The sequence below is a fragment of the Callospermophilus lateralis genome, chromosome 3, assembly GCF_048772815.1.
Source record: "Callospermophilus lateralis isolate mCalLat2 chromosome 3, mCalLat2.hap1, whole genome shotgun sequence".
Classification (NCBI taxonomy): Eukaryota; Metazoa; Chordata; class Mammalia; order Rodentia; family Sciuridae; genus Callospermophilus; species Callospermophilus lateralis.
This window is the reverse complement of record NC_135307.1, coordinates 13,299,181-13,313,833: the sequence shown is the minus strand read 5'-3', so window position 1 is coordinate 13,313,833 and position 14,653 is coordinate 13,299,181. Positions and strand designations below refer to the sequence as shown.

General features: G+C 55.1%; 1 protein-coding gene and 1 non-coding gene across 4 annotated transcripts in view; one reads left to right on the top strand and one right to left on the bottom strand.

The window, feature by feature from the left end:
* Positions 1 to 14,653, bottom strand: part of Itpk1 (inositol-tetrakisphosphate 1-kinase) — a 129,196-nt gene that overhangs the window by 47,106 nt on the left and 67,437 nt on the right. The window lies entirely within an intron of this gene.
* Positions 8,097 to 8,173, top strand: Trnaa-ugc (transfer RNA alanine (anticodon UGC)). Its single transcript has one exon. It is a non-coding gene; the product is annotated as a tRNA-Ala (tRNA).

Here is a 14,653-nt window from a genome sequence, read left to right as displayed (position 1 = left end):
CTCACCCACATGACTCCTTTCTAAAATGAAGTCTGCAAAAACTGGGCAAGGGGCAATTAGGTCCTCCCCTTCTCCTACCCCCCACCCCTGGTTGTGCCAGACTGGATGTGAACACCAGCACTATCTTTCTAGAAGGAACAGGAGGCAGCTATTCAGATGGGAAGCACAAAAGAATAATAATCATGGTAAAAATAATCATAACGATCACCAGGGACAACTTAAAAACAAACGAGCTGGCGCTTACGCTGGGCTTGCTATAGGCACCATGCTGGATGAAATGGTTTTTGAGCACCACTTCTTTTAATATAAAAGATTAATCCTAAGATTAAGAATTAAAACTATAAAACTCTTAGAAGAAAACAATGGCAAAGATCTTTGGGACCTTGAAGTAAACAGGATTTTCTGAGCTACGATACTGAAATCACAAGCCAGAGAAGGAAAGGCTGGACAACTAGACACCACCAGAACAGAGACTTCTGTGAGTCGAAGGCCTGGCGCTGAGCAGCAGGACCTGTGTGCAGCCTTGCCTGGCAGAGATGCCCAGCCACTGACCCAGCCGGGTGCTGGGAGGAACCCTGGGCACACCCTGAAGCCCCTACAGGTCTTGAAGCACCTCACAGGCTTGTGGGCTCCTCGACAGCACTGAGAGAGTGGCAGGACTCTCCCGTCTCCCTCAGGAACCTGAGAGCTGACAGGTTTTGGTCAGAGACAAGGTCCCCAGCTGTGGTTCTGCTGGGCCCAAACTCCCGCTCCCCCTCACCAGTGGCCAGTTCCACTTTCCACTAATGACCCTGGAGCAGAAGGCCTGCCCACGGGGCTGTTGTCCTGAGGGCCTGGCAGGCTCAGGAGACCTCCATCCAGGGCTGGGAAGCTCTCATGTGGGGAAAGGGGCAGCTAGGAGGTAGGAAAGGGGCCACCCCCTTCACTCGGAACGGGGCAGTGCTGCCAAGAGCAGACAGGCCAAGGAGCCGGGGCCACAGGCCCCTCGCCTTCCTCACATGCCATTCTGGGCCTCCCTAAGTTTGGGCCTCACCTGTGAAATGGAGACTGCAATAGTTCATACCTTCTAGAACTCTATTGAGATGTAATTCACATGCCATGCAATTTACCCACTTATAAAGTTTACAATTCCAGGGCTTTGGCATATTAACAGAGCTGTGCAATAATCGGCACAATTTAAAATATTTTTATTATCTCAAAAGGAAACCCCACACCCTTTAGCTATCAGTTTCAACGTCTGCATTCCTCCCAGTCCCGGAAACCATGGATCTACTTTCTGTCTCTATAGATCAGTCTATTCTGGACAGTTCATATAAATAGAATCAAAATATGTGGTTTTTCTGTGACTGGCTTCTTTTGCTTTCAAATGTTTTCAAGATTCATTCATACTTCACACAGAAAGATTCAACATCTAGTCTCTCTTTATGACCAAATATTTTATGTTATGAATGCACCACGCTTTGTTTATCTATTCATCACTTGAAAGATATTTGGTTGGTTTCCACTTTTTGGCTATTATAAATAACCTTGCTATGAGCAGCCTGTGTAAGGGTTTATGTGCACTGCTGTTCACTTCCTGTGCTAGATACCTAGCTGTGGTAGTCCAACGGACCACAAAACAGCTCCTCAGGCATGTATGTCTTAGGTCATCTTGATGACCCAATGTGGGGGCAAGTACAGCACCATTCCTGGTTTTCATGAGGCAGACACCCAAAATACTGCATCTGGCTCTCAGGCCAACCTTGTGGTCTATAGAGCAAACATCCATTTATTCCCATTTTACAAATTAAAAAATCAAGTCCCTGAAAGGTGAAGTGACCAGTTCAAGGTCAAAAATAACTAGCTGGGGTTTTGCCAGGATTCAAAATCAACCATGACGATGTCAAGCTGAGGCCTCTGCGGTGCATCTCATCACCCACTGAAACACAGGTAATGTGGCTAAAGTGCCTTTAAACCTCAGGAAGACAAAGACTGAAACTGAAATGCTGAAGAACTCTGTGCACAAGCAGGTCAGGCAGGTTTGCAGCAACAGGCAGAGGACTGGAGCCGGAGCCAGCAAGGGGCCAGGGGAGAGAGGAAGACGGAGCTGTCCAGACCTCCTGCAAGCTTGGAGAATGGATCTCCTCTGCAGAGGTCTCCAGGGGTCTGCTCCAGGAGAGGTGGCCCTCTAGACAGTCACATCTCTTGGGCACCCACGTGGCAGCTGATGCAAGCTCACACGAGCAAGCCTGCCCTGCTGCCTGCAGGGAGCTCCAACTCTCCAGGGCAGCCAAGGTGCCACACACAGGGCCATGAGCCAAGTGCCAGACTGCTGGCCTCTGTAGGCATGCTGCATGGGGACCTGAAGGGAGCCACAGGGAAACTGCAGGAGCAATGCAGGACTGGAGGCAAGTCTTAGAAGAATCCCCACAGCGATGTGGGGGCCAGGTCGGAAGACACTGCAGAGCAAGGATTGGAGAACTTTGAGTATGTGGGAGGCTCTCTCTTGGTATGGTGACCAGCTTCCTTCTTTCCTCCCAGAAACGAAGGTTCCTGACCCCCCCCCCCCCCCCGGACAGAAGGATGTTATGAGGGAGGGCAGACACTCCACACAGGTAGTGTGGCCACAGGCCAAGGAAGGGTTTCCCTCCCACCAGTCCATCCAGCTCCATGACCACCTGGCTCTAGTTTATAATCTCCCCCAGAGTAAGGGTGAGGCCTGCGACATGCTTCCAAACTACAGATGTTCACACTACAGTAGACAAGACCCCACCCTCCTGGAAACCGATTCTGCAGACAGCCTGATGGAAGCAAATCTCCTGGTCAAGCCTCATACGAGATGCACCCCTGGCCAGCACCAGCGTGTCCGGCCTACAGAGATGGTAAACATGTGCCTTTTAGCTGCCACATTTGAGGTAACTTATTACCCAGCAAAAGAAACCAACACAGAGCCTGGCTGCCAATTCTGTGCAAGGGCCACATGCAGAAGGCAGGAGATGCAGGGGGTTTTGACAGGCTTCTCAAACTGAGGTATTGCGGTCCTGACGGTTAAAAAACAAAAAAGGGTGGGGGTTGGGGAGGAAGAGCAGAGCACAGCAGGGAGCCCCGAGTAGCTGGGGGGTGGGCAGCTCTGCACTACCCAATCCAGAGCAGTACTCAGTGGGCCTGGCTGGTGGAAACCCACCAAGCTTATTTAGAGATCTACACTTTTCATGCATGTGTTACGCTTCAATAAGCTTTTTTCTAAAAAGGAAGCCCTGGCCTGAACAGCACAATCTGGGTGCCAGACCTGCTCTGCAGTGTGGCCTAGGTCCGGCCCCACCCAATCCCCACACAAGGCAATGTGCAAGCTGAGGCCAGAACGGGCTGAAGTCCTGGAGCAGCCACATGTGCTTCCGGAAGCCACTTTGCACCGCCGTCAGTTCTCCCATCTGCACAATAAGGGGGAGAGAACCCACCATGTCCTTTCTGCCTCCTCAGTCCTAGGTGCTCCAGCTCTGGGATGTGATGACCGCACAAACAAAAAGCTCTTGGGCCCCTGAGCTGGGTCAGGCTGGAACACTGCAGGAGCCAGGGCTGTAACCTTCAGAGCTCACAGAGCACAGTTCCCTGTCACCTGTGGCCAGCCAGGCATATGCCATACAGGGAGGGTGGCAGCAGGCAGACAAGCAAGCCCTGGGGACAGGCCGCAGCTCTGCCAGGGATGGTAGACCAGTCACTAGCCCAGGCACGACCATCCCTGAGACTGTCCCCCATATCTCTTCTCCCCTGGCTTCAGTCCTGGCAGGCTAAGGCCTTTCCTCACTGCCCACTTCCCGACTTTCCTACAGTGGCTCCTTGGGAGAGCTGAGCTTCCCCATGACACTCTAGCCTCAGCCAACCCTCAGCAGTATTCTGGAGAGACCTCTTGTGTCTGAACGCCCTGTCTGAGGTCTCCAGAGCACATAAGACCAGCCTGTGTGTGTGCACACATGTAAATGTGTGTGTGAATGTGCATGGGTGTGCAAGGGTGTGAGTATACATGTGAACATGTGATGGTGCATGCATGTGAATGTGAGCATGTGTCTGGATGTAAATGCAGACCACCCTCCGGGGGTCTGCTGAGTGGCAGATGTGCTAGGGTGCAGGGGGTGGTGGTGACAGGGTCTGGAGGGTTGACACGAGGGATGCACTGGGTTGGGGAACTAATCTGGTCATTAGGGTTGGGGGGGTAGGAAGTTTCCTAAGGTCACTGTTTTTGAACCACAGAGGGTAATGGACATGGGCCTGGAGAAAGGGCACTCCAAGCAGAGGGGACAGCTAAAGCAGAGCCCTGGGGAAAGGCACCCTAGCACGCCTGAGGACCTTTAAGGAGGCTCACAGCTGGGGTAGACATAAATCTCAAAAGGGAAGGTTAAGTAAGGCCAAGGGCAGGAGAAACAGTTGGAGGCAAACCAACCCAAGAGTCTGGACTTGATCCTAAAGCAACAGGGTCCTTGGCTGCAGGATGACAGGGACAGCTCTCAGTTTTACAAAGTGACCAGTCCAACAGTCTGCAAGACCATGGGATGAAACTTGGAACAGATGAGGTCTTGGCAGTGCGTCAGGCCAGTGCTGGGCACGTGTGCTGGGCTTCACTGTTCAGGCAGGACTGACAGGCTGCCTTGACCCTGAGCACAATACCATCTCTGATTTGGTAGAGCTGAAAAGAAAACCACCATCTACCCCAGGCCTGTCTGCTCCTCAGCCCCCTTACTAACCTGGGAGCTCAGGCTGGGGTGGCCAGACTCCAACAGCACAGGGGTGTGGAATAGAGGCCAGCCTGAATGCGGGAGCACAGTCAGGAGCAAGGTGGCCCAGACAAGCTGATGAGGCCAGCACTGCCCTTTCTGGGGCCTTGAGTGTCCAGAGGTATATATAACCAACAGGCAAGAGAAGAGTCTGGAGGGACCTGGTCCCCTCTGACACATGACAATTCTGGGCCAACATAAGCTCTTCAGAAACAGAGGAGGTAGCACATGGAAGGCAGGTGCAGAACCCATATAGGTTTTGTGGAGGAAACCAGGCCACAGCCAAAATAAACAATGTGCGAACTCGGCAGTTCTACCCCTGGGGTTCACTCCTCACGTGTTGCTGGGTGGTCGCTAGGACATGCTTCTAAAATGTGATCAGAGACATCCTAAGTGCTCGCTGGCAGAGCCTTGTTAGCAAAGGTGGCTAAGGCCGTTCAAGGGACTGCTGAAAGGCAGGGGGCGCTGTGGGGGCCAACACTCGGCCACTTCCCAGGCCAGTGGGTCTGCGTGGCAAAGGGAGACCATGTTCAGCACCCTGAAGCCTTGAGAAGGCTCACAGCTCCTGAAGCCAATGGCTGCCCAAAGGGAAACAGGTTGGCTGGGCATCAGGACAGGAGAGAGACCCCAGTCAGGAATGTGTTCCATGTACAGAGTCCCCCAAACCAGAGCTGCCGCCAAGGACCACACAGATGCCACCAGGAAATCCGTGTCTAAGGACCCTCGGCATCAGTGCCTGTAAGAGTCAGCTGGAAAAGATGAGTGGAGCCAGGGACGTCCAGGAAGGGCACAGGACATTTTCTTAGAAGCCAGCAATAGCATGTCACTTTCCAGGTGGCAAAGAGAACTGCCTTAGAGGAAAGGACTCAAAAGGCCCTGGGGAGGTTGGACCAACAGGCCCTGCCTCCAGAATAAATGCCACCAGCAGGTGGGGGGACCTCCATTCCAGATGAGGGAAGGCACAGGGCTGGGGCCTGAGCACCCAGGAGGACAGCAGGGCCTCCCGGGCACAGGCACCCTTAGCCCAAAGAAAGAGGCGAGCCACAACTGCCACCTAGGTCACCACCCAAGTGGCCTGAGGCATCACCATGTCACAAACCACCCTCAGCTACCTGTGAGCAGTGTGAGCTTGGACTGGGAGAAACATGGGCTGTAGGGGAGAGACTGGTGTTCAAGAGCCAGAGAAAAGCCCAGGAAAAATGTTGCTCCAGCCGAAAACTAACCCTGTGTGGACAGGGAGGCTGGGCAGGAACTGAAGGCTATTATTTTGAGTCAGCAGATCCCTCTCCCCGCCCAGGACCCCAGTGAAAACAATACCTCCCTTCTGTCCCCGGAGCCCAGCGCTGAACTTATAAACTGCTCCCACCCTCTCCAGCGGGAGAAGGGCAAGGCAACGGCCTAGACTATTCACCTGGCGGATGTCCGGTGCTCTCTCTCTCCTAGCACTGGGCACAGAACTAATCAGGTCTGCCAGATGACTAGGAGACAGAGGCCACACATGGCCTGTAGAGCCTGCAAGGGCCCTGGTGCGACACTGGCGTGGGCCTGGGGCAGCATGGCCTCACGGAACGGAGGCCATGGGTTGTTCACTCGTAGACCACAGGCCGTCAGGGCTGCAAGGGTCTTGGTGGTCACCTGGCCACTGTCACAGCTAACAGCAGTGCCAGGTGAAGAAGACAGGAAAGGGGAGCCTGGTCCCAGGTCACACTGAGTGTGCCCCATAGCAGCAGTCCTTCATTCCTACATACTCCCATGCCAGGGAGAGCCCATGCCAGGGGAAACCCCTGCCCCCACCCTTGCCCACGGCTCACATCTGCTGGTTCCCCAGCAGAGACCTCCTGGCAGTCACAGGCTCCCCTGCCCTATTCACCCAGGGCTTGGACCGGTTCACAAGCAGACACCCAGCCAGGCCGCAGGGATTCCCTGCTTGGGGCGGGGGTGGGAGTGGGGAGATCACTAACTGGAATTGTGTGCAGTCAGTGGTGCGCTGAACTCTGGGACAGCCAAGGGTCACTCAGGTCCCAGGGCCAGGCTCCGCGTGTCTGCGCACAGCCACCCAGACCTCCCAGGTCCCAGCAGGCTCTGGCTGATGGAAACAGAGAGATGTACCGCAGCCAGCAGTGGCTGGAGCTGCAGCCAGGAACCCTGCCACCCTCGGTGGCCCTCCCCTAGCCAGCAGCAGCAAGCTCCCAGGGAGGCCGCAGCCTGCCACTGATCCCCGCCACGGCCCAAGGCCTCTTCCTCCCCAGAGTGTAGAAAGTAGAAAATGGCACTTTGTGGTTCAATCAGGGTCATCAGAGAGAGGACATGGCGTGATGTCACTTGTCCAAAGAAGCTGCCCACAACTCCTCAGATACCATAGTACAGGTCAATTGGGCCCTGCCTTCCCTCCAGCCCACTGCGGAATATGCTCAGCCACAACAGGTCTTCCAGATCCTGGGTCTCTGCAACTTGCCCTCCAAAGGGTCTCCCATAGGCTGCCCCCTCCACCTGCCCGAGTCCCCCCTTACTGGGACGGGCTCTGTCCCATCTTTTCAGGCCTCAGCTCAAGTGTCAGCTCCTCAGGGAGGACCAGTGTCGAGAACCTCCCATTGCCACAACCCTGACTTCTTTCCTCCAAGTTCTTCACGTAACTGAGGCTGTGTTATTTCTCTTCAGTACACTGGTGTTTTGTCTGTTTCGTCCCTGTTCCCCAACACGCATGTGCTCACATGTGAATACAACAAAGTCAGGGGCTATGTCCACCTGATCTATTTATTGTTGCATCTGCAAGTCTTATGATTCCTGGCACGTAGAGTGCTCAGCTAAGATCTGCTGAATGAACAACTGAGTGGACCTAATAGTTGATGAATGATCTCACCAATCTATGGGGAGACTGAGAGCACGGGGTGTGAAGGCCTGAAGCAGGGAGCAGAGACCCACCTTGCACAGATGCACAGTTAGGAGCTCAGAGGACGTCCTCTGTCCATCCTCAGATGACCAAGGTCAGCAGAGCAGCAGCATGTAATTTACCAGCTAGCTGTACTCTTGACTTGAGGTGGCAATGTGACTCACTACGTGAAGTTCAAGGAAATCACACTGGGCTTTATTGTAGCATGCAGCCGACACAGGCAGCATAGAAACAAGTCAGGAAGTCACGTCCCGACACAACCCAGGAGGAAAATGGAAAACAGGGCGCCCTTTCTGCTGCCAGCGTCACGGATGAAAAAAAGCCCAAGATGGGCTGAGATCCCAATGCTGAAGCCTGATGCATGGGGCCCCAGCATGGATGCCTGTGACAGGAGCAACTCTCTGGGCCACCCCAGCTCTCAGGGATGTTGGAGTCCTCCCTCAAGAAGCATAGCGGGGGGCTGGGGATATAGCTCAGTTGGTAGAGCGCTTGCCTTGCATGCACAAGGCCCTGGGTTCAATCCCTAGCACAGCCAAAAAAAAAAAAAAAGCACAGCAGCGCTCAATCAGGGGTGCCAGCCAACATCTGCACATCTGGAGCCATTGTGGTCAAAACAGAGGCATGGGGCAAGCTCACTACTAGCCTCCAGTGTGGAATCCACAGAAGCCAGGCAGGCCACCAAACATTCTGGATGGCAGAGGGCAACCCCTAACAACACAGAATTATCCAAAGAAGTCAATAAAACTAAGAAATCTAAAGAAAACATGCACAGAAGTTCTTTCTACAACTTCGGGAAATGTATTAATAACCATTTCTATTTCTGAAACCCAACATGCTCTGAGCTGCAAAACACTGTCCACACACACACTGCAAGCTGGCCTGGGCTCAGGCTTCAGGGCACCCTCCCCAGCCACCCACCACCTGGGCTGCACCAAGATCATCCCTGCCCCTGGGGAGTAATGGGTAGCAGGTCTGCCTGGGGTCCAGGCTTCCTCTCCGCATGGGAAAGTGCCCGCAGCCAGCCTAGGGCACTAAATGATCACAACTCCAGCAGCAGGAAGAGTGATTCCAGGCCCCACCTGCTTGGCCCGGCATGATCTCAGTACACAATGGGCAGACTGTGTGGCCGTCTCCACCATGGGAGGAATGGTCTGTGACCCAGGGCAGCAGGCTCCTCAAGGCTGACCTTGCAGTCACCCCAAGACACAGATCTTTCTCTGAGGCTGAGATGTCCCAGTTCCACCTCCCATGGCACCTGACAGCCAACATTTTGTCACTGCATGACACCAGCCGTGTCAGAGGTGGTTCAGGTGACAACCTCTTCCTCAGGTGAATACTGACCTTCAAGCCAGCTGGGTGGGAATGGTCCCTCAGTTGCTGGCCCAAGGTAGAGTGGGCCACATGGCAGACACTCCTTCAAGGTCTCCCACTGCTCTGTGGTGACAACCAAAACCCTCCACTGGGACCCATAGCTCTAACCCATAGCTCTTGACTCTGGCAAGCCAACAGAGACCCACTAGATTCTGGGAGTTGTGAAACATCTCGAGGTTCAGACTCCATCTTCCTAACCAGATCCAAGGACCCAGAACAGCCAAAACTGTCTCCCCTCCCTGCCCCCCTCCCCATCAATCAGCGAGCACCGGGTGACAGCGTGGATTCAATGCAGTGGTGCGATCATGTCTGAGCCCCAAGGTGGGGGCAAAGCTGACCTGTGGCCTTGGGAGTGATGGCCATGCTCAGGGAGGCAGCCTTGGGGCTGGACAGGGCTGCTCCCAGTGTCCCTGTCTCACATGCCAGCCTGCATGTTCCCTGTGGAGTGCGGGTTGGCTGGCTGGAGAGGAGCAGAGCCAGGGTGGCAGCCACGTCCCTGACCCTGGCCCAGCCACGAGTCTCAGGCTGCCACTCCACATTCAGCTGCCCCTCACAGCACACCTCTTCCCATTTGGGGACACTTTCAAACTCACCACCTCATCAACTCCAACTACAAATGAGAACCCTCGAGTCAGCTGGAGCCACAGATAAGGCCAGGAGTAGTGCTACCGCCACAGTACTAAAGGTGATGTTAGGTGTGTGACCAAGTGCTCAAGTGCCAAGCCTGTGTGGGAGTGCCTTGCACACACCAGCACAGCCCAGACACTAAAAGGAAGGGTGGTCAGCACTCACACAGACGTGTGCACACGCATGCACGCATGCAGCACTCGCCCTGCACCAGGTGCTGTTCTAAGGGCACTGCATATGTCCACCTGTTTGATGCTCACGACACCCTGTGAAGGAGGACAGGAGCTGTGGGGTACTCGGTGCCTGCAGCAGGTGGTTCTACTCCACAGAGGCCACAGGCACTCTGGGCCAGGCGGTGAGAGAGTCCCCAGTTCTGCCAGTCAGAAACCGAGAGCCATTCTGAGCTTCACCTCCATACTGTCCTGCCACAGAGACCTGTCGGCGGACCGCTCAGGCCAAAGTCCCTGACAGGCGTGGCCTTGAGTCTCAAGCTAATATGGGCAGCCCTGGGTGCAGTGAAGCCAGGCCTCACCTGAGTCACAGCAGGAAGGGCCTGAAGGCCATGCCCTCCACCCCTCCAGAGGAACCATCCTGCAGGGAGGCACCAGAGGCTCCTGCCCTTGCCCTGCCCCACCCCTTCCTGTCCCCTGGCTGATGGCAGTACCAAGGCTGAGTAAATGCTGCTTCTTTCAGGTAAACGCTGGTAAAGAACCAAACAGCCAAGTGCGTGAGCGATTCCTGCATCCCTGGGGACATGTAAGAGGCCCCCTTCCTAGACCCATTTCACACAACTGAACACTGACAAGGACCCGAGAGAGAGTGGGACTCTGTCCTGCTACTGTGGCTGAGAAAGGGGACACTCAGGATCACAGGACACTGAACTGAGGACAGGTGATACTGGGCCACAAGGCAGGAGCTCCCTCTTCATCTTCAACATGAGTCATGGCTGGCTTTGGAGGTCCCCACCTGCTCCTTCTGCATGGCAGGTCCCCCTCCTGGGCAGATCTTGTCTCTGCCAGTTAAACCTGCCATCCTGTCCCAACTCTCCTATAGAACAGAGGCTACACCCCACACCTGGCATGAGGAGCTCTGGCCCTGCCAGGACATCCCCAGGCACAACTACTGGGCACACACCATGCTCCTAGTCCCCCACCTAGGCCACCAGGTGCCCTGCACAAGGCTCACCAGCTCAAGGCCAGCACCCTGCAGGCACTTCTGCCCATGTGGTGAAGTCTCATTCCCCGGCGCAACAGTGCTCTGAGAAGGAGCCCTTGGGAGTGGCTGAATGTCAGGGCTCGGTGCTCAGCCAGCCCCGCCCACAGGGGGTTCAAGCCCTTCCACAGTGACTCTGGAAGGGACTCTATTACACAGCAAGCAAGCATGCTCTCTCTTCCTGGAGTCTAAGAAGCTCTGCTCCATCATGTGCTCCCCACCAAGATGTCCTGACTCACCACAAGACCAGAACCAAGAGCCAAGTGACCACAGACCAACATCTCTGAGCCCGTGAGCCAAAATAAACCTTTCCTCCCTAAAGCTGCCTTTCTCAGATTGTGTAACAGCAATGGGAAGCTGACACATGACTCCTAACACACACATTCACACTGCCAGGGTACCAAGCACCAAGGGCAGCAGCCAGGCACACCAGGTGCTGGGAGCAGGCACAACCCCTGCCCAGTGAGGGATGGATGGTGGCAACTGAGGAGGAATAACTGACTTTCAAATGGCATGAAGGAAAAGTGCGAAGTCAGGAGGGACAAGGACAGGAGCTGTGTCAATCATCAGAGAAGATGCCCCTTGGGAAGTGGCGCCCAGGTGAAGGAACCACTGTGCAAAGACACTGGGCAGGGCAGGCTCCACAGCTGTTGTGGGAGGGCCAGCACAACAAGCACAGAGCAGGGGATGCAGGGAGGCTTGTGGTCAGGCCACTTGGACCCATAGGCCACAGTAACAGTCCTGGTCTTTGATGACACCACAACAGGAAAGCTAAGCCAGTCCGCACTGTGACGAGAGTGCTTTCCCAGCGCGTGGCTCGGGCTATGAGAACAATCCCCAGCAGGCCTGGCCTCCCTCTGGCTGGGCACTCAGAGCAATGGCAATCAGCAAGCAGCCCCAGGGTGTGTGTGACACTTGGGCTCCAGGAACACCAGGGACAACAAACGTCCCTCCAGCTGAGTAAGATGGGTCCAAGAAGCCTCAACCTGGACCCAACCTCCTTCCCCAGGTTCATTCAAGAAAACCCCAGGAGGATCCCCAGGCCCTGCAGATCGCAGTCAGCATAATGACCCTTCTGGGGCTGGAAGGTGCGGCAGAAGAGGAGGGGCGCCCTCCCACACCTGGCAGGCAGTGCTGGGAAGGTCAGTGAGCTGGAGGTTCCTGATGCTCCCCGAGAAAGCTGCTGGAGAGGCCAGGAGGCCCCTGGGGTCTGGCCAGCCCCACTTGCCCACGTAGGCAGGGTCACCAAGGGACCTTTGCCCAGCGCTGCACACTGATAACCAAATCTCAAGCAGAGCCGTAGTGGCACCAGGCTGCTGGATCACATGAGTCTTGGAGTTAAAAACCAACTGAATCATCCCAGTGACTGTCCAGGCCAAGCCATTGTGAGACTAATCAAAATTGGAAGAAAAAAAAAACAGATTGGGTGTTTCCATAACAAGGAGCTTTAATGATCCACGGCAGCACACCAGCCTGTATCTGATAACCAGGCTCAGACCCCCACCTATCCACCTGGGCTCTCAGCTCAACTTCTCAGGGGCTCGGGTGGACAGGAGCATCCCACAGCAGAAGGCTCCATGGTTGTCAGGACTGGCTCAGGAACTTGATCTTTGCACACAGTTCCAAACCCTTCCCCAGGGACCTGGACACTATCTTGGGAGAAGGCCCTTCAGGCAGAGCATCTAACTCTGCTTTTTCTGCTCATCAGGAAAGGCGGAGGGGTGCTGCTTTGCAGGTCCATGCCCCAGGTCTGTTTCCTGCTCCTGAAGTCCACTGCCTCTGATCATGGCCTCCCTGCTCTCCCCATTCCACAAGCCACACCAACACCTCCTCATTCACATCTCAAGAAAGAACATTCGAACTGACTCTGAAAACAAAGGGCATGGTCAAGGTCGAGGGTCATCCCTGAGTTCACATGGCCCAGCTCTGAGCCTATGCCTCTATCAGTCAGTGGCAGGGGACAACGGGTCAGCAAAAGCCTCCTCTGTGTCCTGGCCCTGGAGCTGCCGGCCTCTCTCACACCTGCTGTTGGCTCCTCCCCTCTGAGTCCTCTGGAGAGCACAGGGAGCACACTCTTCCCTAAGGGACTGTGCTCACAAAGGAGGAAACTTCTTGGCCTTATCAGACATCTGACTTCTCACTGAAACCCACGATGAATGAACATTCATCCCAGAAATGCTGGGGCTGGAAGGCTTGCATGAGGACCTGGCTGAGGACCACTGGGTGTGTACCCTGGAAGGGACAGACCGGGAGACCCAGCCAAGACCCCCACTGTACCTGGTACCTGGCAGCCTTAAGCTGCACATCCCGCCCCCCTGATATGTGTCCTCTCTGTCCACAGCAGGTACACAGAAGGCAGCTCTCACGGCTGTTTGTGATCGCCTGCCCTGGGCTGAAAACTCAGGGTGTCTGGGGCAATGAGGATGGAATAGCTATTCCATGACTCCAGGGACCCTGGGGCCAGTTGGGGGCCTGGCCCTTACAGAAAGATGTTACCAACCAAAGTTAACGGTGGTGTCATTATGGCAGCTACAACAGCAGGAAGGCCACAGCTCTCAGCAAGTACCAGCACTTTCCCACACACTGCTGCCTGTCCCAGGAAGGAGGAGCCATCCTTTCCATTCTAATGACAAGGAAACTGATGGGGGCACTGACCGGGCAGTGTGTCCAGAGTCTGCTATGGAGTCTGGTAGGTCAGGGAGAGTGGGATCCAGCCAGCTGGCACAGTTCAGACCCCAGTCACCACTTTCTAACTATGGCAACTTGAGAAGCCACCCAACCTTCCTCCACCCATTCCTCGCTCACATTGGGAATAAGAGTAGCCTCCTGCTTGACAGCAGACCGGCCAATGTGCACAAAGTGCTTTAGAACAGGGCCTGGTGCCCCGTGGCTGCACTGTGAGCTTCCTGCTGTCACAACTGCTCTCACTACACATCGCCCAGCCTTACAAATGGAGCTGCTCAGCAGGTCCCTGCACGACCATCATCCTTCAGAGAGATTCAGGAGGAATCCCTGTCCCAAAGGTCTATGCAGCTGCCAGGCTCAGCCGTGCCCCCCAGACTGTCGCCTGAGGCAGCACTAGCACAAGAACTGACACCTGGAAGCCTCCTGGAGACAGCTCAGGGACAAGGAAGAGCCCTGCTTTGCTGGCCACCAACTGGGGCTGCACCCAGGATGGTGACAGAGACCAGGACTCAAGAGGTAGCATAAATGCCACAATTGCAGGAACGCACAGCCAGTCCCTAAAAAAGGCAAGACTGAACCCTGGCTCCGCCCAGTCCCTATGGGTGCACTGTGCATGCTTCCACGCCTCAGTCTCCTGGGCCATAAAGCAGGGCTGGGGATCCCTGCCCTGAGGGGCTGCAGAGATAAAATGGACACAGGAGTGCATCATCTCAGCCCAGCCCTGCTACGGGACAGGGCCTGGACAAGCAGTGGGTCGTGTCTTCACCCCAGTGCTTGGAAGAGCTCCCAGAATGCAGCAGGAACTCATGGGCGTGTGGTGGGCTAAGCACGGTGACTTCACACCTCCCTTCATATCGCCTCCTGACCAACAGGAGGAGTGGAAATAAGAAAAATAAGAAATTCACAAATGAGAAAACTGAGGCTCCACAAGTCACCTTCCCATGGCTTCAGCCCTAGGAAAGGACAGGAGTCTAGCACACAGGAAGGACATCCAGCTGCTGGAAGAGAGAGGCCCTAGAGAGCACAACACAGGGACAAACCCCACCTTGCCTGCCACCCCCAAGACATGGGAGGCTGTAAGCAGCTGCCACTGTGTCCCCATCGCTCCCAGGTGGGAAGT